The 23,890-nt window shown below is 38.0% G+C and overlaps 1 protein-coding gene across 11 annotated transcripts in view; it reads left to right on the top strand.

Moving 5' to 3' along the window:
• Positions 1–23,890, top strand: part of LOC123867741 (protein muscleblind) — a 208,901-nt gene that overhangs the window by 66,843 nt on the left and 118,168 nt on the right. For 5 of the 11 annotated variants that reach the window (XM_045910059.1, XM_045910017.1, XM_045910026.1 and 2 more), the window contains exon 1: positions 22,905–23,135. The exons of 1 other annotated variant lie outside the window; for it this stretch is intronic. The gene's annotated coding sequence lies outside the window, so the exon portion shown is untranslated. Of the gene's footprint in view, positions 1–22,896; positions 23,136–23,890 lie in introns of those variants that run through there. 5 more of the 11 variants (XM_045910000.1, XM_045909970.1, XM_045909990.1 and 2 more) reach the window with 4 other exon arrangements.

Genomic DNA, 23,890 nt, shown 5'->3' with positions numbered 1-23,890 from the left:
CGTTTAGGCGCTACGATGCCACAGACAGATACACAGATACACAGATACACACGTCAAACTTATAACACCCCTCTTTGTGGGTCGGGGGTTAAAAATACTCTTAAATGGATGTGCCTTGAAAAAGTAACAGACAGACCGTCAAACATACTATCGCATTTATAATATCAGTACGGATACAAGCCAATTGCAAACTTAATTCGTTAACTTTTTGTTATTATTCCTATTATTTTTAATTCAATGAAAGGATGAATAGGTAAAGAAGCTCTAACAAGTGAGAAGGAAATTAAATAAAGTACGACATAATTTCCGAACCCCTCTAATAACACGCGATCATAATAAGTAGGTCAAGCAACCCTTTGGTATGGTATGTGAGGAGTGAGGAGTGAGCAATCATCGCCTCCCTCCTAATTGAAGTCCAATGTCGCAGCCGCCCACGGTGATTGATACAACCCGGCGCTCGCCGCTCTGCCGGCTCCCAGCTCTAATAATTACTATTGTGTAGACTTGCACCGGCAAATTCTCTAAACGGTTGTGTACTTTCAGCCCCGGACTACACGACTCCGGTGCAGTACCATCTCGGTTTCAGGAAACAACTAGTAGTCCCATTAAAAAGTTTGCCTGTAGACTAACTTGACATACGGCGTGTGGCGGACAAACGATTTGAGATCTAAGTGGAAACTTAGTCTTAATTCGGGAATAAAATCCATTTGTCTTTAGAACTTCTTGTTGCCCTTGTTGCTCTTCCTCGCCAGAACATATAGTAGAGGACCGATCAGCAGGTCTGTGACCCCCTGTGGGCGTGGCACTGTAAATATCTAATTGTTGATTAGGAGTTTTCTTAACTTGTAGCAGCTTGGAGTGACAGCCGACAGGGCTGCACTTTGCCAAAGCTTTGCTAAAACAGAAATCGGTACACGAATAATTTATTAATCGCGATGTATGTCCTACAACGCAAACGCTCCGTGTACGCTAACACCTGCGAAAACCTTGTCGCAGAAAGCCAGACATAAAAGCAGTAGTGGAGCAGGCGTCTAATTAGTTGCGCCATCGCCATCAATATCCATTAGCGGCGCCACACGCGACGCTGGCCGGCCGCGTCGCCGCCCGCCGCCGCGCCGACTGGCCGCCGCCCGCCGCCTGGTGCTTGACGATTACCCGCACTCTATCTGATGTGCGATAGGGTTTTGCACTTCCGTTGCCGGCTATAGCGCTTTAGCTACACAAAAATCGATCCCATTATCGTAAAACTACTCCATAGAAATTGAATAAAATCTCTGCACCTACAGACTTTTATTCGAATTGGTGCAAATGCCATACAAAGTAGAGCTTAAAGCTCTACTTCGATTTTGTACTTTATTGCCCAAAAATTCAATTCCAACATGATAACAAATTATTTTGTTGTTAAATATAATCAAGCACTTCGTCTTATCAGAAACTGCATTTACACATCATGAATAGGAACGGTCAATTCATCCACACAAAGGGTTATGCTTTTATTAAACTTTAAATAGTATAAGCGTGCAACAGGGCGATCCGATTTAATTTGAAACTTCTTCACCTTTCGGTCCTAAAGGGTTGCCCGTTGCCCTAATCTTTGAACTATGACTTGACCGTTAATACGCATATATAATTTAGTCTTCGATTATTTATACAGCAGAATGGTATGCCGGGTTAGGAATAAATTAGTTTCGTGTTGGGGAACAAAGCCGGTCTTAGATTCGTGTAACGGTTGTAAGTTCTTTGTATAAGTTTACTGATCTATTTTATAAATCATTTCAATCCATTTCTCTAATAGCTTTCGCATTTCTTTTTAGTATTATTTTTGTTATTAATCCAAAGCCTTTATTCATATTCCATTGGTTTGTATTCAAAGTATAATCCAATAGGTACCTACGGCTAAATGTTTTAATTAAAAAGTAAATTGTTCATCTATTTTTATTGATATACCACAACGATTGGCAAATGGGATTAAATTATTCAGAGATTTCTATTTAAAACATACAAGCAGACTTCACAATAGTAATACGAAATCGAAATGGGTATATCCATAGTAGGTAATATGTTAATATATAAATGCGAAAAAGTGTCTGTTGGTCTGTCTGCTAGCTTTTCACGTTTCATCCCGTTAACCGATTTAGATAAGAGATAGCTTGCATCCTAGGGAATAGACATGGGCAATTTTTCTCGCGTTTACAATCATGTGAAAACAAAGTTTTCACAGGATTGTAAAAACCTGAATCCACGTGAACAAAGTCGCGGACATCGTTATTCTATTCGGCAAAGATCTAACTTGCATCCCGTTTAGTCCCGGAAAATCAAAAAGTTCTCTTGGGATTTTTAAAAACCGTAAATCCACGTGCATGAAGTCGCGGGCATCATCCAGTATTTAACATATTATCTCAACGTTTACTTTAGGAAATTCTAAAAAGAACGTTGTCCCGTGTTTACAAAAACTTGGAACCCTTGGCACCGGTCACCCCGGCCTTTGAACCCTGTGCCTCGCATATGCCCCTGCTTGTGCCTAATTTGCATAGCCAAGATATCCTATGCACTTTGTATGCACTCCCGTGCCACTTTATAATTCAGATGATACATGGTGATCTCACGCCAGATTTGGGGAAATGTGAGAAACTGTAACGGTATTTTAACGTCTGTTTGCATAATATAATCACTGTGATAGCGTCGTCCGTATGATAACTTTAACTAGTTCGTAACAATTTTGTCTTAAGTTTACTTAGGTAAATCTGCTTTAGTTATTCATCATAGCATCCGGTTTTGACTGACAATATACCGTTTCAATTTATTTTACATCGGCTTTATTTAAATTAACTTTTGTACATTTGTTTCAAATCTAACGTAGGATTTTTCATTTACTTCTTACAACAAGTGTAAATTAAAAATTTATAACACCCCCGACGATCCAAAGTATTTGAGTTTTCCAAAACATCATTTTCTAATAAATAATTATGTACTTAAGCAACGTCCTTCTTGACAGCTTGACATTTGTCTATTGACATAATATTATGAACCTAACGGTTATCTAACCTTCTTTTCTACAAGAAAACTAGAAAAGAGCTGATAACTCTTAAACAGCTGAACCAATTTTTTTGGATTATAGCTAAGAACACTCTCGATCAAGCCACCTTTCAAGCAAAAAAAAACTAAATTAAAATCGGTTCATTCGTTTAGGCGCTACGATGCCACAGACAGATACACAGATACACAGATACACAGACACACAGATACACAGATACACACGTCAAACTTATAACACCCCTCTTTTTGGGTCGGGGGTTAAAAAAGAGATCCAATGACGTATAAAACCGATTATTATAAAAAAATTGCATTCAGTACTTCGTATTTTATTATTTTGTAACCAAGTTTGTTACTCCAATGTCGGTACACAAATAAATAAAATGTAAATGTAAATGTAAATAAATAAATAAAAATTTACTTCATACGACTTTTTACATTTCAGTCTACCTTCAGAATAGTTTATTTATTGAGGCTTGGTAATTAGAGCAAGGGAGTCAGCTGCGAGAAGATTCAACTAAATAGATAGTGTCTTGAGCTGATACATTCATGTACTTACCTAAACATTCAAATGTCGCGTCGATACGTATCAATTGTTACAAAAATGATTCATTGTCAGCACGTGCATAACTCAGGAGCGATATGATGGGGCACGGCTGGCCGCGCGCGCTTCGTGCCCCGCCGCGGCCTTGGCCGGTGTAATCAAATTAGTCGATGACGTCACCGCACTACCATGTACGCTAATTAGCACGATCGTCTGAACACCGAACATAACAACTGCACCTTCGAAAAAAAGTTACCTAATACAGCAATTTGGATTTTTCTTCATAGCTAAGGTGAGAGTGAAGAGGCATCCTCTAGGCATAAACCTCATCATAGCTTTTTACTAAGCATTATTTTCGCCGCCCAGCGCAAATCAAAATAATAAATAACCACACGTAAAAAAATAGGTTGTCTGTAAAGTCGGTTTACTGACGATAGTTGAACGTGACAACAACGTGACGTCGCTCGTTCCGCGCTTTTGCTTGCACTTCAAGCCTTACATGGAACGCCTCAGAGCGAGGTAACGCCGCATGAGTCATGTTTTTTCGTGCGTGCAGCCGGCTCTATCGAATTATATAAGACGTTGTCACGTCAAAACCACAATAAAAAACGCTATCCTTGAAAAAATTGTAAGTACTTATGCATCGCATTGGTCGATTGAGACAAAATTCAAAAGCATAATATACCTAGCAGAATTCGTAAAATACCTACAACCTAATACATAAAATCAAGGGTAAAAAGATATTTGATCCATTTTTCTTCTTCTTCTTTTCTTGTGTGGTGGCTTTTTGTAGTGCCAGACCAGCACAATGCACATCGCCAGTGTCAAGTAGCTGAAATATTCTGGAAATGTTTCAAAATCAAAGCTAATAAAAGCTGTCAATGAAGAAACTTCTATTCTATTTTTACGTCGCACAGAATACTTCTAGGTACAGAAGGCTCACTCTGCAAATACGTTTAATTATACATATAGCGATTCTTGATTAAGTTTTAATCATAAGTAACCTAAAGCAGGTAGGTAACTAGATTTTCATTTATTTTATTCTAATATAACGATAAAACTTAGTAAGTAGGGTAATCCGATCAAATACCACGATTTTATTATGATTACATTGTTTTTATTCCGCGAATTACTTTATTACTTAAAACTGGTGAAAGTATGCATTAAATCTTTGTTCTTAGTGTATTGTTTGAGTAGGTATTTTATTTGAATTGAAGTAATTAACATGATTCGTGAAAATTACTCTTTAAAAATTATTTTACAATAAAATGTTTTTAAGAAATGGCAATTTCGATAGCCTGAATCTTAGATCAGCATCAGCATCAACAACCGATCGACGTCCACTGCTGGGCATAGGTCTCTTGAGTAACTTCCACAGGCCGCAGTCTTGCGCCGCCTGAATCCAGCGACTCCCTGGGACTCGCCTGCAAATCTTAGGTATCTGTAGCTAAATGTATTTAATGAACTTCCAAGTCTTTATTTTCCATAAGAATACATTTGAAAAAATATTTAAATCCATTTCTTATATATAAATTATAATATTAGAGAGCACTGTTATGACGTACGATGGTGTTCCTAGGCTTGTCTTTCAGGCATTACCTTATAAATGCACTTCCTACCGCTTTGAACTTCAAAGCTTGTTGGACCATTAGTCCTCTCGGTCATCATTGCAGTGGTAGATTCATTTGACAACTCAAAATCATTTATTTGAATAAAAAACCTTTCCATTGCTAGTGTTAGTTAGTAGGTATGTAATATCTATAAAAATCTGCATAAATCGTTAAAAATATTAATTTTATGGGCATTAAAATTGTCGAATATTTAAGTAGCGTGGTCATCTTCGTAGAGGCGCGTAGGTTGCGTTCAGGCAAATGGTAACTTCCTTTGATGTTACGTCACTTTGTTATGAGTGTGATTCAGGAGTTCTGCCTCATTAGCCATAACTCTGTAGACGTACTTAACATTAATCTCGATTGGTCTCTAACCTTGGCTGTGATGATATACCTACCAGTTATAAAGTTGTATATTTCGAAATTGCAAAAGGTATAAGTTACAACTTCATACAGTGATTGGGTTTTTAGAACCAGCGCGAAAGCCCGTAAACGACGTGAAACAAGCTAGATGGTGTTTCGCACCTTGATTCGCGCGCAAATGAAAAGCGGACATATAAAATATCAACGTTTAAAATTACCATCTCTTCGTTGCCAACGAGGCGTATTTATGTGGTTTTTAATAAAGAGACTTGGTGGCTGAATACAGTTCGTACTTATATTAATGTGAGCATTTCAAAATGCTGATTACGCTAGCAACATGAACAGAAATCCGAGCTCGGAACAATATTACGATTACATCATTCATATAGTAAGTGCATTAATGTAGGCAGCGGAGGCGCCATCTTTGTGTATCTTGGTTGAGGCCTGTTCCTGATGTGAAAAGCAGTTTTCCGAGGATTAAATAATAGAATGCCACCCGGAAGCCAACATAACAACTAATGTTTCCATGTTTCGCGGGTATTACTAAAAATGTCAGTTATTTTACTCCGTCCCCTTATTTTGAATAATATTTCATATGTTTTACGTTGTAAAATTTCATTTATACAACTTGGCAAACGGGTATTTTAGGCGTCTTTTCTCGAATGAATCGAATAATTACGACACCCATTTTATGATGAGAAGAATAGGTTTAATAAAATAAAAGTTAGTATTTGATATGGGATGGTGCAAATTTCTCACGCAATTCAGACAATATGATACCTACTATAAGTGAGTGTTCCCACACGGCTAATGAAAGTTAGCAAAGCCAACACGAGACCGCGCTTATTTAGAGACGACGATGTCGAGCAGATGACGCCCAAACAAATCTCAATATCTGGCATATGGTATGAATATTTGGAGCGAGAGAGCGCAGCAAACGTTTCTCTGCACAGTTATAAGACATCGAAAATAGATTGTGCGAATGGGGTTACACGCACCTGTTATTTAGCTTTCGGGCTGAGGGGTGCGGGGGACGCTGGGTTGTAGCGGATTCATTAATAATGGCCCACAATGAGACGCTCTTATTTACGACCTGCGGCGACTTGGCCTAACCGCATGCACGCGAAGCGAAGCTATGCGCCGACTCATCAGTTACCAAGTTGTTTGATTTAAATTAACTTTCGTGTCTGAATAAGGTAATCACGAATCTCAAAGACAATTTGTAAATCTATTTGATCAGATAGATCAGAGCAATTTTAAAAAGAGAAATTCTCTTCTGATCCTCAGATCACTCATCAGTTTTTGTGCGCCGATAATGGCTGATATTTAATATATAATCCGAACCGGTAGAGTCACCGATGTAGCATAAGAGCGATTACGCACTCTTCCGCTTCGAGTCCGTGAAAATAATATCTCTCCGCCATCCGTGACAATATCTGGGATGTGCCTCGGATTCCAATCGGACGTATGGCGTACATATGTCAAAGATGTCCACTGAATAGCTTGGATTTGGATAAGCGGTCGGATTAGTGCGTAAGCAATATCCTTAGTTCGGTCCGAGTTTTTTCACGGACTCGGTTCGGATGAGTGCGTAATCGTTCTAAGAACCACAAGTTGTCCTACATAAAATAAATAAATTTTGATTCTAACTTGTTCACTTGCAAGGTATCTATATAAGACAATTTATTATAAAGAGAAGTTCAATACACTTTTAAGTAAATTAAGTCTTTTATCACGGCACTAGTCGTGCACACAGAAAACGATAAAAAGTAACCGTGACTAAATTCGTTTCTAGACGTTTAGTACAAAAAGTTTATAGTTGATAATCAGTTTGAAATGAGGAACAATTTGAATAAAGCAGTTTATTATAACTTTAGCATAGTGGTTTCAAGGTTGTTTAAATCGGCGTTGAATAGAGCCGACAATACCTAATAAGGCATTGTAATAAAATCATTATTCATCAAAGAAATTACCAATTCAGATACACTGAAATTGTTTTACGACTCTATGCATAACATGAAAATGTCTAAGTGATAATATAACAAAGATTGTTTATTATTATTCGTGTTTGTGATTTTATTACAAAATTTCGCAATACATTTTAGACTTGCCTCACGATTTAAGAAAATAATTAAAAGTATGCCAAAGATTATGTAATGTAATAAAAGAGCGTGAATGTAATTCACAACTTGGTCCAGCAATGCAAAGGACTGTAATTATTAATTATCTACTCTGTTACGTGGCATACCTAATCTTTAAAAAACAACCGCTGAGTTTCTTGCTGGTTCTTGGTAGGAAGGGCATTCCGAACCAGTGCTAGATGCATTTTGATGATTACAAAGAAGGATGTACTTGTAAAACTTTATTTTAATAAAAAATCTTTCCATTTCTATAACGCATTTAGAGAAACTGATCTTCTATCTAACTTATTGCAAGCAACAAAATGTTGAAAAGTATCACCCAAGTCTCAAACCATCGGGGTACTTATTAAGTAATATCAATTTGCGCTTGACCGAGGCCATGAGGAAAACACGTGCGTGTCATATTCCTGATTCGATTCTTTTGAATCACAAACCACTATCCTAAGAGGATGATCGTTGTTTTATTTGTGAAAACTCACCAAATCTTTTGTGTCTAGAATCGTTTTATTATGACTCACAATTTTTTGCTAAACGTCTAAATTGCGCTCATGTTTTTCTATTGTTAAATGTTAACATCCTTGAAACGGGAGGCTCTTTATGTTGCTATCGCTGAATGGATCGGTGGCCTTAGCACTAAACTTTGATCCTCAATTTATCCTATTGGCTGTCACTTTTCCGCTAGTACCTACCTACCCAAGTTTAAGCACAGAAAAATGTATTTACATAGGTATATTTACATAGGTATACCTACCTACCTAGATAGAATACAAGTATAAAATAAAAAGTTTGACTGGGGTTTGAACTGAATCTTTTTCAGCCCGCACATTAAAGCGCATAAAATCCGACATCTTGTTTTTTTTTTTTTCAATTTATGTCCCCAATGACACTAGCTCTATAAAGATGAATGTGATGACATATCATTTATCAAAATCGATTGAGCCGTTGAGTAGTTGCGAGCGGACATAGGAACGGACATACAGGTCAAACACATAACCCTCCTTTTGGGCTTCGCCACAATCAAGTAATTAAAGATACCTACGATTACAATACGATGATCGCTAATCGCAATGCAAATACAAAGTGCTTATACTTCCAAATTCGTAGATACTTAAGGAGGTTACGCAGATTAAACAGTGTTAATGATGGACATATTACACTCTTAAGATTACGACACGAATGGTTAAAATAAGTATGGTAAGCAAAGCATCACACTATATTCGTGCATAGTAAGATTGTCGGACTAGAAGGCGAGATGAGGTAAGCGACCTTAAAAAGCACTTAGCACACAGTGCGCTGGGTACCGCTTGCTGCGTTTCTTATACATTGATAATAATTCGGATAATAACATCAGTTTCTGTACAACACTTTATAGAGTGCTACTCGAAGAACATAAATTACACTATCCATACTAAGTATACTTACTTATTAAATGAAGGGTGTGTTTGTGTTACCTTTTCATAATGATTTACCGATCATGATGAAAGGCTGGCAAAAGGCACACACAAAAGAACATACTTTTTCTCCTGTTAAATCAAATTTTCTTCTGGAGTGTCGTAATCTGATACATCAATGGAATCGTGGAGTTTCCTTGACACTGTAATGAAAAGATTTTAAAAACCTAAATCCAAACGTAGGAACTACGAGCGAAATCATGGGCTAAATCTAGTTAAAGATATTATCGAGTATTTATTGTAGAGCATATATATAGTTTTTGTAGCTAAGTAGGCTTATATCATTATCAGCTTTTAGTGCTGTGAGAATAGGTATGAAGTGTTCGACACAATATAAGTAGGTATATCTACCTACTGAACGAGCAGGTTTTGCAACGAGATCATTTAAAGTAATTATTTATTTTTGCTTGGCTTACTCTTGCAATCTTACAAAGATAAAAATAATACATAACTTAATGAGCTATTATTATTTTACTTTAGTAATAAAAAAAAAGTTATAATGTTTTAAATTTGAATTTATATGCATTTTATTCCTGCTCATCTTAATCAATACAATCAAAGATACAAAAAGTGGCAACTTACTATAAAAGCGCAGTTGTGTTGCGGCTGATTTAGATCGTTGTATAACAACGGCAAATATCGGCAGATGTCAAATAGAAGTCTTTCATTTCCGTTCCTACGTCATGTTCCGGGACATACTCGTATATACCTTTACGTAGGTCATCCATAAAAGAGCGCAACCAGGCGAAATCACGCTTTTCCATGTTATAAATAAACCAGTCATTGCATTACACGAAAAATCTTCTTTTTTTAACAATGTTTTAGTATGACTACGATCTCAAATGGAAGAAATAATATGACAGTTTATTACACTCATACCTCTCTCTGATGGCAGCATGTAGTACTCGTATGTAACAGTTGGCAGTGGCAAAATGGCAGTATAGCTTTCCTGGATGTCTAGTTTTGAAACCATCAACTAATTGGATCTTCATTGGATAAGCGTTTGATTTCAGATGCTGGACGCTCTGATTGGTCATAATTAATTATTACTATATCGTCTAACATCTGCAGTACTTAGCCATAGTAAGCGTCTAAAAAATTTCAAGCTTCTCAAGCTATGAAATTTTCAAATGCTTCTATTTGAACGCCCGAGTCTCGTCAGAGGCCTAAACTGACATTGCTTAAAATCAACCGCTCAGCCGATAAAAAAGCTTTTGTAACAGATTAGTTGATGGTTTCAAAACTAGACATCCGGAAAAGCACTGCCATTTAGCCACTGCCATCTGCTGCATAATAGCTATACGTATAATGTGCTCCCAGCGGCCGACACCAAACAACTAGGTCACAAGTTCAATAATAACTGTTTTTCGGTATTAAAATCCGTGAGATAAGTGGTATCCAGGTAACAAGGAAGCTGATGGAGCGGGATAATTACCGCTCATGCAGAGTCATGAATCAGGTGCGAGCATGCGTTCGCTGCCGAGGCCCGGGAGAGTATTTCGCTTCACCGCGTCTAATTAAACGGCCCGATGTCGGAGCTTATCCATACACTCGCTGAATTTATTATAATTATAATTATTATGAAGTACTAGCTTTTGTTTTTCGTGCAAGCATTTTGCGCTCATAACATAATTTGATTCATTGTACCGTTGCATATAAGTCGTTAAGCTTGTTTATTCCTTAGAAACAAAAATCCCCTAATTACTAGTTACTATATAACCTACGGATTTAAATTGCACCAACTTATATGGTCTGTAAAAGGCGATAGCCAATTTACAGCGTTAGTGGCATCATTTAAACATAAACTTATTGATGTGTGAAAATAATAGTATAAAGTGTTAAAAATGTGGCATAAATAAATCGGATATTATGCCTCGTGCTCTTAGCTTGGGCAAGTCAATTACAGCGATGCGCTTCAAGGAAGCTAAGCAATTTCTAAATTCTTCGTACGTTTAATTTAACTTAATTGGTATATGCTCGCAGTAAACCAAGAATTTATACCTCTTCATGAAATATTTACTTTAAAAGCATCAGTAATTTAAAATTGTTTTACTCACAATTAAATAGAGATGTGGCTTTCGCCAAGGGACCACACATTGTTAATTATTATTTTTGTATTAAAATTTAAATAAACAGGTACATTTGTCAAAATTATTAGGTACCATAAAAAAGCAACTGAAAACTACAAAGAATTTGGATTTGGAAAATATTCTTGGTGTATACCTACTTACTTAATAGAGATTTGACATACCTAACAATTATCATGAGTGGCACAAGTTTGTCTTAGATGAATTAAATTCATTTTGTTTTATCAGGGGGCACGGTAGTGCCCCCGCCAAGACGAGCCAAACGGCGGCCGGGGCGCTACGTACCTTTTTCTCGAAGTGTTTCGCCGTATTTTCGACTCGTCATAACTTCGGTTTGGATGACGCTAGAAAGCTGAAATTTTCAGTATAAGGTGTCCTCAGCAAATTTACCAAATATACCAAGTATCAAATATCTAGCTTTTATGGTTACAGATATATTGATACCTAAAATACGCCGTTTTCGTCCCTCACTGATGATCATCAAAACCTATACTCAAAACCTCTAAGGTACTTCCCGAAGTCCTAGAAGACTGAAATTTGGTATGTAGACTAGAAATTGCATACAAACTACAGGAAAATTAAGAAATTGGAAATTCCCCCCCTCTACGCCTCTTATGGGTAAAGCAAATCTGTAAATTCTATCGCTAGAATTCTGATATTTTCAGGATAAGATGTCCGTGGCAGATATATTAAACGCATTGAGTATCAATTGTCTAGCTATTATAGTTTCAGATTTATTGACAGTCAAAACTTCTAGTCTGTAATTCTAGGGTACTTCCCAAAGTCCTAGAAGACTGAAATTTGGTATGTGGACTAGAAATTGCATACAAACTACAGAAAAATTAAGAAATTGGAAATTTCCCCCCTCTACACCTCTGTACGGGGGAAGCAAATCTGTAAATTCTGTCGCTAGAATGCTGATATTTTCAGGATAAGATGTTCTTGGCATATTTATTAAACGCACTGAGTATCAATTGTCTCGCTTTTATAGTTTCAGATTTATCGACATTCAAAATCTCTAGTCAAAAGTTCTAGGCTACTTTCTGAAGTCCTAGAAGACTGAAATTTGGCATTAAGTAGGAATTTCAAGAATTATGAACAACAGATAAATTAAGAAATCGGGTCCCCCTTCATCCCCTCGTATATGAAATGCATATCTGTAAAATCTGTTGCTCGAATACTAAAGTTTTCAGGATAAGATGTCCGTGGCAGATTTATCAAACGTACCAACTATCTGTGTTTCCTGAAGTCCTAAAAGACTGAAATTTGGTATATCTGCTTCAAAATTGAGTTGCAAGATTCCACCCGAAAAAACATAGTTACATACGAGTACATTGCAAGTTTAATAAAAGCTTTAAAAATAAGAGGTAACGATAGAGAGTGGGCCATGAAAATGATGAACCTACAAGAAATCTAAGGCACCTGTCAAAAAGAAATGAAATCCCACCAAAAACATTTCATGTAAAATGTTGCCAAGACTCACAAGTTCATAATGTTTTCACTGTTAAAAAGTTATGAGATCTCTAGTAGAGCCAAGCCCCTAGCTGAGCTTAGATTTGTGCTGGCCATGGGAGCTATCCCAAGTCCAAAGTATATAGCTTTTAAATGCTCTTGACTATATCATATTTATAACAATAAATAACAAATAACTCTACTTACAAGCTCTGATTCTACAAACCCTAAATCTTGGTTAAAAAAGTACGGCTTGGCCGTTTAATGTTCGTAAAACTATAAAATGACAACATATTTTAAGGCCATTAGGAATAGTTTGTTCGACAATTACTAATTTGTATTGTACTTCGTGATGGTCGCAGAAGCTATTCTGGGCTTAAATATCATTTCAGATAAAAAATCCACGAACTGTAAACGGCCAAGGCGTACTTTTTTAACCAAGATGTAGGGTTTGTAGAATCAGAGCTTGTAAGTAGAGTTATTTGTTATTTATTGTTATAAATGTGATATAGTCAAGAGCATTTAAAAGCTATATACTTTGGACTTGGGATAGCTCCCATGGCCAGCACAAATCTAAGCTCAGCTAGGGGCTTGGCTCTACTAGAGATCTCATAACTTTTTAACAGTGAAAACATTATGAACTTGTGAGTCTTGGCAACATTTTACATGAAATGTTTTTGGTGGGATTTCTTTTACTTAAACTTTTACTTTATAACAAAGTTCTTAGCTCCATGCTTTAACCAATATGAGGCTCTAACATAACTTACGGGGAGTCAAGTAACCAATTTTCTTTATATAATAATCGACCAAATTTGGTATAACCAATTTACTTTATAAATAATTTGATCTATCTATCTATAGGTACAAATTAGATTTGTGATTAAACACCAATAAACTGAATGATCTCATAGGATCAGTGGGGTGATTAACTAACTCAGTGTCTAACGCTGAATGATAGCCACTGAACTTATTTGACACTAGATGATGCCCGCAGCTTCGCCCGCGTGGATCGGTCAGATCCCCTGCAGTATCAAGATTGAGGAGTTGGAATCCAAATTTTTTATGGAATAATGTCGCAAAGTTCCCTTAGCGATTTAAAAAAAAATACGCAAATCGGTTCAGAAATTTTGGAGATATCAGTGTATATAGGTAGAAAAACACAACTCCATTTTTCAAAGTTAAAAAAGTAGCCTATGTTACTCCTTGGTTTAATCTTCTTCTTGTCTGTGAAAGTCCCGTCAAAATAGGTTTAGCCATTCCGAAGATTAGCCCGTTCAACCAGACACGACACTTCAATTTTATTTAGTAGTTGGTTCTACATTGCTGCTTCACTGAATAATTTTTCGTAGAAAACTTCAATGGGTTTAAAATAAATGTCAATGAGCTCGATGGCTATCATTCAGCGTTAAAATCACCCCACAGTTCTCAAAACGATGTGACATATATTTGCGTTTGCTCAATCTTAATAAATGACACAGGAAGCCCGGCGCGTGCGCACTGAACTGATGCGGAGATGATGCTGCGTGGGCGCACCCCCGCCGGCTTGTTTACTGTCCAACAATTGACTGTTTTGTTGAGATAATATTGCGACTTCTGCCACATAACAAAACCAGCAGACAATAGATATGTGAGTAGGTAGGTATGAGCAAGATTCCAAATCAATTGAACTCAATAGACCAGGAGGAGCAAGGATTTGCATCAGGCATCGAAAAAGCGCACCTTTATTAGACTGGCCTTATGATTACAAAGTTCCGTTTATAAAATCTACTTTAGAATTTCCTCTTAAAAGATACCTACTTCTGAATGTCTTGCTGGCTCTTCTCAGTAGAATCTTCTTTCAAAATTGGATAAAGTCTTAACTTGTCGTAGAAGTTTATAAAATAGGCATTCATTAATTAAAAATATTTTAATAGAATTTCCTGTTTAAAATTGTTCTAGATTTGTCTATTGTAAGCAAGTCTACCACTCCAAGTAATTTTTAGTTTAGCCTCAAGAAGGCGTGAAATGTGGAATGAAATTTACACATGCCTGTGATTGGCTTAAACGAATTTTCAGTGTGTTTGTATTACGTTAATTGTTTAACTGTGTGAGTGCTGCGTTTGGCGTGGGACGGAACAGTGCATTTTTTGCGGGCACAAGATGAACGGCAGGTCATTGAACTTCTTCGCTCGTCTCGAGGACACCGAAATCGCCAACGAAGCGCATCTTCCTTAAATTACAATTAAGTGCACTTTTTGCCAATTTATTTCAACAAGGCATCTATGATCTAGCTCTACCTTTGATTTGATACAGATATTCAAACAATACAGCCGCTCATAATGCCTTACTGGAAGTTATTCCAAAAAGAATAAATCGTCCCCGCAGAGCGAAAGAAAAGTACCGATGTGACACTACCTACTTATTATACAGAGGTAAACTTTGTAAGTTTGGATTTATTTATTTATTTATTTATTTATTTATTTATTTTCAGATTCTTACAATGCTAACAGCAAGCAAATGCCAAACCGCATTGCAAGTCATGATTAATGATTATATTATAATTAATTATTAACAAATATTTTCTATTACTACTATTCTATACATAACATAAAACTATTGATATTAATGTTGAACAAATCTAGGCTCTGGTGCTGAGCAATCAATTGATTTAGCGCGGAAAGTGCGCGGGAGGTTGGCGCACTTTGAGCATACCGCGTGCGGGACGACTCGAGCGCAAAGAAAGGCCACTTCCGGCATGACCGGAGCGGCTTGTCCGGCGCCCGTACCGCCAACGCACAACGCGACAATGTGTCCGGATTATCCACCTTATTGTTCATAAGTAGGTAGTAATGGATGAGAGTAGCTCTCTTTCGTCTTAACTCCAGAGAGTCTAGACCCACCATACCCGAGACGAATAAGGAAGGGTACAGATATGGAGAGTATCCGTACATTTTTTTGTATAAACCACGCGCGAATTTTCGCTGAATTTAGGGGATAATCTCCGGAACGCATGGTACGATTCTGAAAATTCTTTCACTGATGCGAGTAGATAGCTACATCATCTCCAAGTAGGTACTATTAATAGGCTATAAACTACACAAACGAAGTTGTGGGACAAAGCTAGGCCTATATAAATCTCTACGTATTACCTAAGTAGGTACGTTGACTAAAAATTATAAATTAACGGTATTTACCTAATTACTAATTATATTAAAAATACTGTACTTACTTGATAATAATAATTGGCAAAGTCGTAAATTTTTTTTGTTGAAACGTGGCCTAATTTTAGCCGTGGAAAGATATCGTGGGCGTAGTTTGCGTGTTCCGTCCGAGACAACGCCAACACGCGCCACGAAACACGGCAAGAGAGCCATCGCTCGCGTCGATAGCATTGCCTGGTACAGTTTGTATTCCGAGAGGCCGTGGCAAGTTTGTAGGAAGTGCTTGATAAACGCTGAAAGTTTCTTTATCAAGCACTTGCGTTACCTGGTAGACTTTCAGCTGGTTTGTGGTTGGTTGACAATTTCTGAATTTTGGCTGTCTTTCAGGTCGAATTTATACCCAACATAGTACTTACAATACAATGAAACAAAGCAGGCACTACTAAGTTGCAATCTTTATTACTCACCTTTTCTTGCACAAAACTTCCAAAAGTTGCAAAAACTGTCATAGGGTTCCTTAAATACCTTGCCGCCTATAAGTTCTGGAGAATGCGTGCCAAACAAATTCAAGAATATATTTGTATGTAATTAATAAAGATAATTTATAATTTTAAAACTTTCGCGAGCCCACAACCTATCAGCTGGTAGGATCCGCTGCCAGCATACCCCGTTCAAACTTCAATCAAGCCCTTCCTTAAAACTTTCTACTGTCTCTCGGACCGCTTTCTACATATTTCCTTCAAATACCACGGCTGTAATTATTACTATTGTTTTTCATCTGACGAGAACGTAAAAGCTAACTGATTCTATAAATGAAGTTGTATAAATTCAGTCGACATCATCAAACAAAAATAATGTGCAATAAATGCACGGAACTGCGTTTTTCATGCGATATCGTTGTTTTTATATTGCGTTTTAAAAGCCCATTTTAAAATTAGGCAGGTACACACTACACACACAGGGAGTTATGATTGTGTAATGATGTATAACGAAATTACTACTTATCATAGGTAGGTAGGTAGTGGACGCTAGGTCTAGAACAGCAAGAGTTCTAGAACAGCTAGAATTCCTGAACCTGAGCAAAAGTCAACGCAACAGTTTTAATAGGATTTTTTTTTTCTGCTAGCTCATTAACAACGAAAAATGTACTGAATAGAACTTTCAATGTCACGTACCTTAGGATTTTGAATGAAACCTTGATTATTCTGTTACCATGTCAAGTAGGTGAGCTGCAAGCTTGATATCTAATCATACTATGTTGCATAGATATATAAGTAAGCTTGGTAAGCAACTATGGGCATGCGGTATACTAGTTTATCGCTATCTACTTATTTGCAGACTTTTAGATAAGTGCTGGTATGAATAAACGCACAGCGAAATTATCAAAATCTAACATATTTGTATTAATGTGCATTTAATACTTAATCAGGGGGCACGGCAGTGCCCCCGCCAAGACGAGCCAAACGGCGGCCGGGGCGCTACGTAGTACCTTTTTCTCGAAGTGTTTCGCCGTATTTTCGACCCGTCATAATTTCGGTCTGGATGACGCTAGAAAGCTGAAATTTTCAGTATAAGGTGTCCTCAGCAAATTTACCAAATATATTAAGTATCAAATATCTAGCTTTTATGGTTACAGATTTATTGATACCTAAAATACGCCGTTTTCGTCCCTCACTGATGATCATCACAATTCATAGTCTGTAATTCTAGGGTACTTCCAGAAGTCCTAGAAGGCTGAAATTTGGTATGTAGACTAGAAATTGCATACAAACTACAGGAAAATTAAGAAATTGGCAATGCCCCCCCTCTACGACTCTTATGGGAAAAGCAAATCTGTAAATTCTGTCGCTAGAATGCTGATATTTTCAGGATAAGATGTCCTTGGCAAATTGATTAAACGCATTGAGTATCAATTGTCTAGCTTTTATAGTTTCAGATTTATTGACAGTCAAAACTTCTAGTCTGTAATTCTAGGGTACTTCCCGAAGTCCTAGAAGGCTGAAATTTGGTATGTAGACTAAAAATTGCATACAAACTACAGGAAAATTAAGAAATTGGCAATGCCCCCCCTCTACGACTCTTATGGGAAAAGCAAATCTGTAAATTCTGTCGCTAGAATGCTGATATTTTCAGGATAAGATGTCCTTGGCAAATTTATTAAACGCATTGAGTATCAATTGTCTAGCTTTTATAGTTTCAGATTTATTGACAGTCAAAACTTCTAGTCTGTAATTCTAGGGTACTTCCCGAAGTCCTAGAAAGCTGAAATTTGGTATGTAGACTAGAAATTGCATACAAACTACAGGAAAATTAAGAAATTGGCAATGCCCCCCCTCTACGACTCTTATGGGAAAAGCAAATCTGTAAATTCTGTCGCTAGAATGCTGATATTTTCAGGATAAGATGTCCTTGGCAAATTGATTAAACGCATTGAGTATCAATTGTCTAGCTTTTATAGTTTCAGATTTATTGACAGTCAAAACTTCTAGTCTGTAATTCTAGGGTACTTCCCGAAGTCCTAGAAGGCTGAAATTTGGTATGTAGACTAAATCTTAATTGTCCTGACTGACTGACTGTTCCATCAACGCACAGCCTAAGCGGCTGGGGCTAGACAGATACTTGAAATTTTGGTAGTACATATACTTCCATAAGGGGTTTAAATAAAGGATGGCAATTTGTATGGAACTCTGTTATTTTTCAAGTTACCTACATAGATGAAAATTGGTATTTGGGCTTTCGGCCAAAAATGAAGAAGTGTTTCAGGATTTTCGGAAATTCTAACCCCACGCCAATTTTCAAAAACACCTCTCGAACGAAGCCACGTCGGGTCAGCTTTTCATACATAAACATTTTATAGTATTACTAACGCGTCTGTACCCAATTCAATTTAAAGTTCAGAACGTTTGTTTCATTTGGTCCTTTCGGACGAGGTGTCCTAATAAAGGTTGTTCAACTAAAATTTTTAACTAGAATTCCGCCACGTGACACGTAAAGCAATGTAATCTTACAAAATGTAGTTATTACATTATTTAAATGTTGAAAAAATTTCAAGTCGAAACGACCGCAAGAAGTTTATAAATGAGCTTTTAGATGTCACGCTCGAAAGCGCCCCGCGCAAAAACGGGCTCACGTCGTCATCGCATCGTGACTGCGGTCTGCAGTACCTTGTTGCATACTCAGCTCTAGCTGCCGATTGCGGGAAACCTGCATCAGTCATTATTACAATCGCAATTGTTGCGATTGCCTGAATTTATGGCAATCTTGTTGCAATAATGCATTAGAGCCAATAGTGAGCGAGCGTCAACCAATCAGAGGTGATTGCGATTCACTGTAGCTGTCATTCTACCGCAATCGAGCAGCTGTCTGCCTCATTGCTGAGGGTCGTGAACCATTCCCATTTCTTAGAATAGATAAGAAATTCCATTATTAAATTAGGGGCTTTCTTGGAATAATAGTGCGGTGGACGCGCAGATCCTTCCTATACACCACTTGACTGTCCGTTTTGGATCATTACCATGAGATCTACTTATAGAGTGTACTATATTGACTTCGTTCAGACCTTACTTAGAGTTTAAACGAGACAAACTAATGACAGTGACATAAATCTGTCTTGTTTTAACAGTATCTCAAACCCGAGTAAAGCTTAGAGTAGGTACGTTCTATAGATCCCAGGCTTGACTCAACAGAAGTAAGTTACTTCTATATAGTAGAGTGACGCCGCGCCGATCTGCAGCGTCTTTCATAACAACTCAAACTAAGCTTTATTTATTTCGGCATAGCAGCGACGACTCAAAGCTTGTTTGGCACTCCGTATTTTGACTGTGAACTGTATGAGTAAATAAAGCTGAGTTTGAGTCGTTCTTGAAAAAGATTTTCCGCCTCAGTCTGAAGCTGTGCGTTACGCCTTAAGTTTGAACTTTACACTCAGCTTGAGTTTAAGAAATCACCCACAATTTTCTTGAGAATTGAGACTTTAAAATATCAAAGAACACTGCAGTCTCCTCGTCTTTCAGTTTCTGTTGCAGGCTCTACACTGGGATCGTACTATCGTAGTCAATACTTCTCTACTTATGTAATGCCCCAGCCGATCCTGTCCGATTTCATAATGTCTTCGTTTTCTATTCCATCTGTGCAATCCTTCCTCGAATTCTCAATGCAATATTCGCTTTTAAATAGGTATATACCGCTGCATATGATATTCATTTACATTGATGTTGAATTTAAAAAGCAGCCATTAATAATCTGAATCGCACTGCTTTCATTCTGTTTTCCTTTTGCAGTGCCATCCCAATTTTCTAAATATAGCTTTCAAAACTGTACTTATTAAGGCGTAGCCTTTGTCTCCTAATTTTCTTTTTTATTGTGAGTTAGGCTTGCGCTTGACGATAATCATGCCTAAGAAAAAAGAAATTAGCTCTAGGTTGTAGTGAGCTTGCTTAGAAGATACCTATTCACTCATACCTTGAAAGTCTTCAAGTTATACCTGGCAGGAAAGAAAAACGCTGGAAAGACATTCCACACCTTAGCAGTGATAAAGCCGTGATAGCCTAGTGGTTAAGACGTCCGCCTGCAATTGGGAAGGCCGAGGGTTGGATCCCGGGCACGCACCTCGAACTTTTACGTTTACTAGTTATGTGCGTTTTAAGCAATTAAATAAGACTTGTTTTAACGGTGCAGAAGGAAAACATCGTAAGGAAACCTGCATGCCTAAGAGTTTTCCATAATGTTCTCAAAGGTGCGTGAAGTCTGCCAATCCGCACTGGGCCAGCTGGGCAGACTATGGGCCAAACCCTTCTCACTCTGAGTGGAGACCCATGATCAGCAGTGAGTCTGCGGTTGATCATGATGATGATGATGATGATGATGATGAATAGTCGGATTTGCACTGCTTTCATTCTGTATTCCTTTTGCGTTACCATCGCGATAAATGTCTGAATGTATAATTCAAAACTGAATAGCCTCTGTATTTTAACTTTTATTAACAGTTAGTAAGAAAATTGTATAAGAACAGAGTTCGTACATTAGATTTATTGTTCTTTTATTCTTCTCGGCGCCTCGGTGATGGTACTTGACATATCACGAGTGTATTTGCCTCATGGCTCTGAATCGGTCACTGGATGATCCACATGAGGATCATTAATACGAATGACTCTAACTGCCTATGACCTATGTTATCAAATACTTCTTATTAGTGATTACCTGCCTGAAATCAATTTTTTTAATAAGTAATATAGTAATTTATTATTGTAAAATGTAAGTAGGTAGAAGTACCTGTGAGTTAACAACTGATGTGCTAATAAACCTACCTAAGTAATATTACTTTTTGAATACATATTAAACAAAAGCTAAAATAAAAGTTACACACTAACGTAGCGTTGTCACAGGATTATAAGAGAAAAGGTAGGTAACTCAATAAATTGGGTTATTTATTTATTTATTTATTTATTTTCACCACCACTTAAAACTATCATTACAGGCTAACCTAATGCGATAGCTAAGTTAAGGAGTTGAGCGTGTAAGTCTATCTATCTATTTATTCCTATCGTAACAGATAGTCCACATTGCCACCCTTGTGAGTTCACTCCGAGTACAACAAAACAGGTCGATCCGCTCCGCCACGACGTTAAGAGTACCAAGAGCGCGCGCCAGCGGCGCCTTGTTCAGCAAATTGGTGCGCCCTTGCGGCAGCGCCAGCAGCGGCGGCCTGCGCCTCCGCCACACGTACCGGTCCGGCACTCTAAGGCTCACCTGTCCTAATACGTCCGCATTAAATAACTTGCCTCTTATTATTTTAAATATATATAGAACAAGCGCGAGTTCCCTTCTAGACCTTATCTCATTGATAATCTCATTTATATATATTAAATATATCACGACATAAATATATTAAGACACGTAAGTACCTAAACATTTTTGTAATAAAATTATGTGTCGGTAGGTACCTATGTGTGCTAGCCCAGGATCCGTGTCTGGATGTACTAGGTACCTATTAATATATTTAATATTTTATATTTAGATAGAATAAAATTAGAATAATATCAATTTTTACAGAAAAAATTTTTACTTACTTATTTAAGTTATGGAGTAGGGGAGACCGGGGTTAGTTGACCAAGTTTTCATTTGAATAAGCCTAACTTTTTAATTTTTCACCTAAATCGGCCAAGTACGAGTGGGACTCGCGCACCGAGGGTTCCGTACATATTTATTTATTTATTTATTTATTTTCACCACCACTTAAAACTATAAATGAGATCTATTTAATATATAATATTTGAGATTTGGTTGAAATCTACCATTGAGATTTTTCATAGAAACTTTACTTGGATTGTATAATACTGATCGCACATAATATGATATTATTAATTTGAAAGATCTATACCAATAGTTGGATATAAAATATCGCAAGTGGTGTTCATTATTTGGGATCGTGCGTGATATCGCGAAGTGGTCGGGTGGCGTGTCCTCGGACGGGTCACGCGCGGTTCGCAAACCGGTTTCGGCGCACTTTCACCGCTTCGCCTGCGCCCGCGCCCGCCGCCGGCGCCAATCTCGCCTGCTCGCTTGCACATTGCCTCGTGATCCCTCGGGCCCCGGCCCTGGCCCCCTGCGACGATGTCCTTTCGATATTTTAAACTTTGAAAGCGTTATGCCGCGTGGTAATGTTACCGTGTATTAAGCAGTAAAATGACGTCAAAATATGTATAAAGATTCCTGAGTAGAAATCTTGGAAGAAAAATATTTCAGTAGGAAAGTTTGAAAGCAACGCAAGTTTCATACTAGCAGGAGAGGAGGTAAAGTAATTTCGGTGGACTTGTACTAGATACTTAGGTAAATTATTTATTCATATTGAAATAGGAACAATTTGTTCAAGACCACATTGACTGTTAAAACTACAGAATCAACGGGGCGGGCGGAAGTGTGACAGTGGCGAAAAGCTCGCAACTGCATGAGGAGAAAGGAAGCGGCGCGCCGTGCGGCGTGATAAGGCAGCCGGCTGGCGTCGGGCGCGGGGGGCGGCGGGCGAGCGGCGCGGGGCGCGCGGCGCGCGGGGCGCGGGGTGCGCGCGCAGTGACGTCCCGCGCCGCGCCACTCGCCTCCCGTCAGTCGCCCGCCGACTCCGCTTGTGCTTGTGTGACTCGCGCTGCTCTGTGCACCGCACTCGTGCTCCGATCACGACGCGTGCCGCCCTGCCGTGGCCGCGAACGCGACCTCTACGCTACCGGCGAATCGTTTCTCCCAACTTACGTGCGACTTGCTATGATTTGACTTTTGGACATTTACGCTCCCTTACCCGGCTTACTTACCCCTCATCATGTAAGTGTTACCGCTCATTATATTAGAAACGACCGTTATCGTCGAATTCGGAACTCGCGTCAAAGTGAGCAACGTGAAAGTTTGTGAATTAAAGTAGTGTTTTTTTTACGTATTACTTATATTATCTCGTGCGTCCCACATTGATAGTGTTTTTATTTTTTGTGTTTTCGGAGTTGATACGGAGGCGATTTCCGAAATTCGACGGAAAGTTTCCATTGTCTAAAGCGATAGCCGTGTGGTCGAGTCCCGGTGTGCGCTGGATCTGGTGATGCTCCGGCGCGGCCTGCGTCCCCGCACGGTGCATCGGGTAGCACCACGGTACAATGTTACCCCGCACTTTAGCACAAAAGCCATGAAGTTGAAGCTCCCAATAGAGTAATGGCCCTTTAAACATGGAAACTAATTGATACCTACTTACTACCGAAATAAGTTTAATCTCCAGGCTCCAACGCCGAAATTTTCCTTCCTACAACGAACATGCGATTGCATCATTTGCCTCATTTTGTTTGATCCTGGATTTTTTTTGGTTTCGATAAAATTTTATAATGGTAAGTAAGTACCTACATTTAACTTTGATATCGTGATATAATATGAGTAACTAGATAAATAGAAATGTTACTTAATATTTAAGTAGGTATAATTCAAAATATAATATTGTCTTATATTAGTAAAAAAGTAAAAATAGTAGATTTATAATCTTCAAAATGCCTATGTAAGGCTTTGTTACCTATCAGATTTTTTAATCCTTATTCCAA

Source organism: Maniola jurtina, chromosome 1 (assembly GCF_905333055.1).
Source record: "Maniola jurtina chromosome 1, ilManJurt1.1, whole genome shotgun sequence".
Classification (NCBI taxonomy): domain Eukaryota; kingdom Metazoa; phylum Arthropoda; class Insecta; order Lepidoptera; family Nymphalidae; genus Maniola; species Maniola jurtina.
The sequence above is the reverse complement of the archived record's forward strand: the minus strand, read 5'-3'. Positions and strand labels throughout refer to the sequence as shown.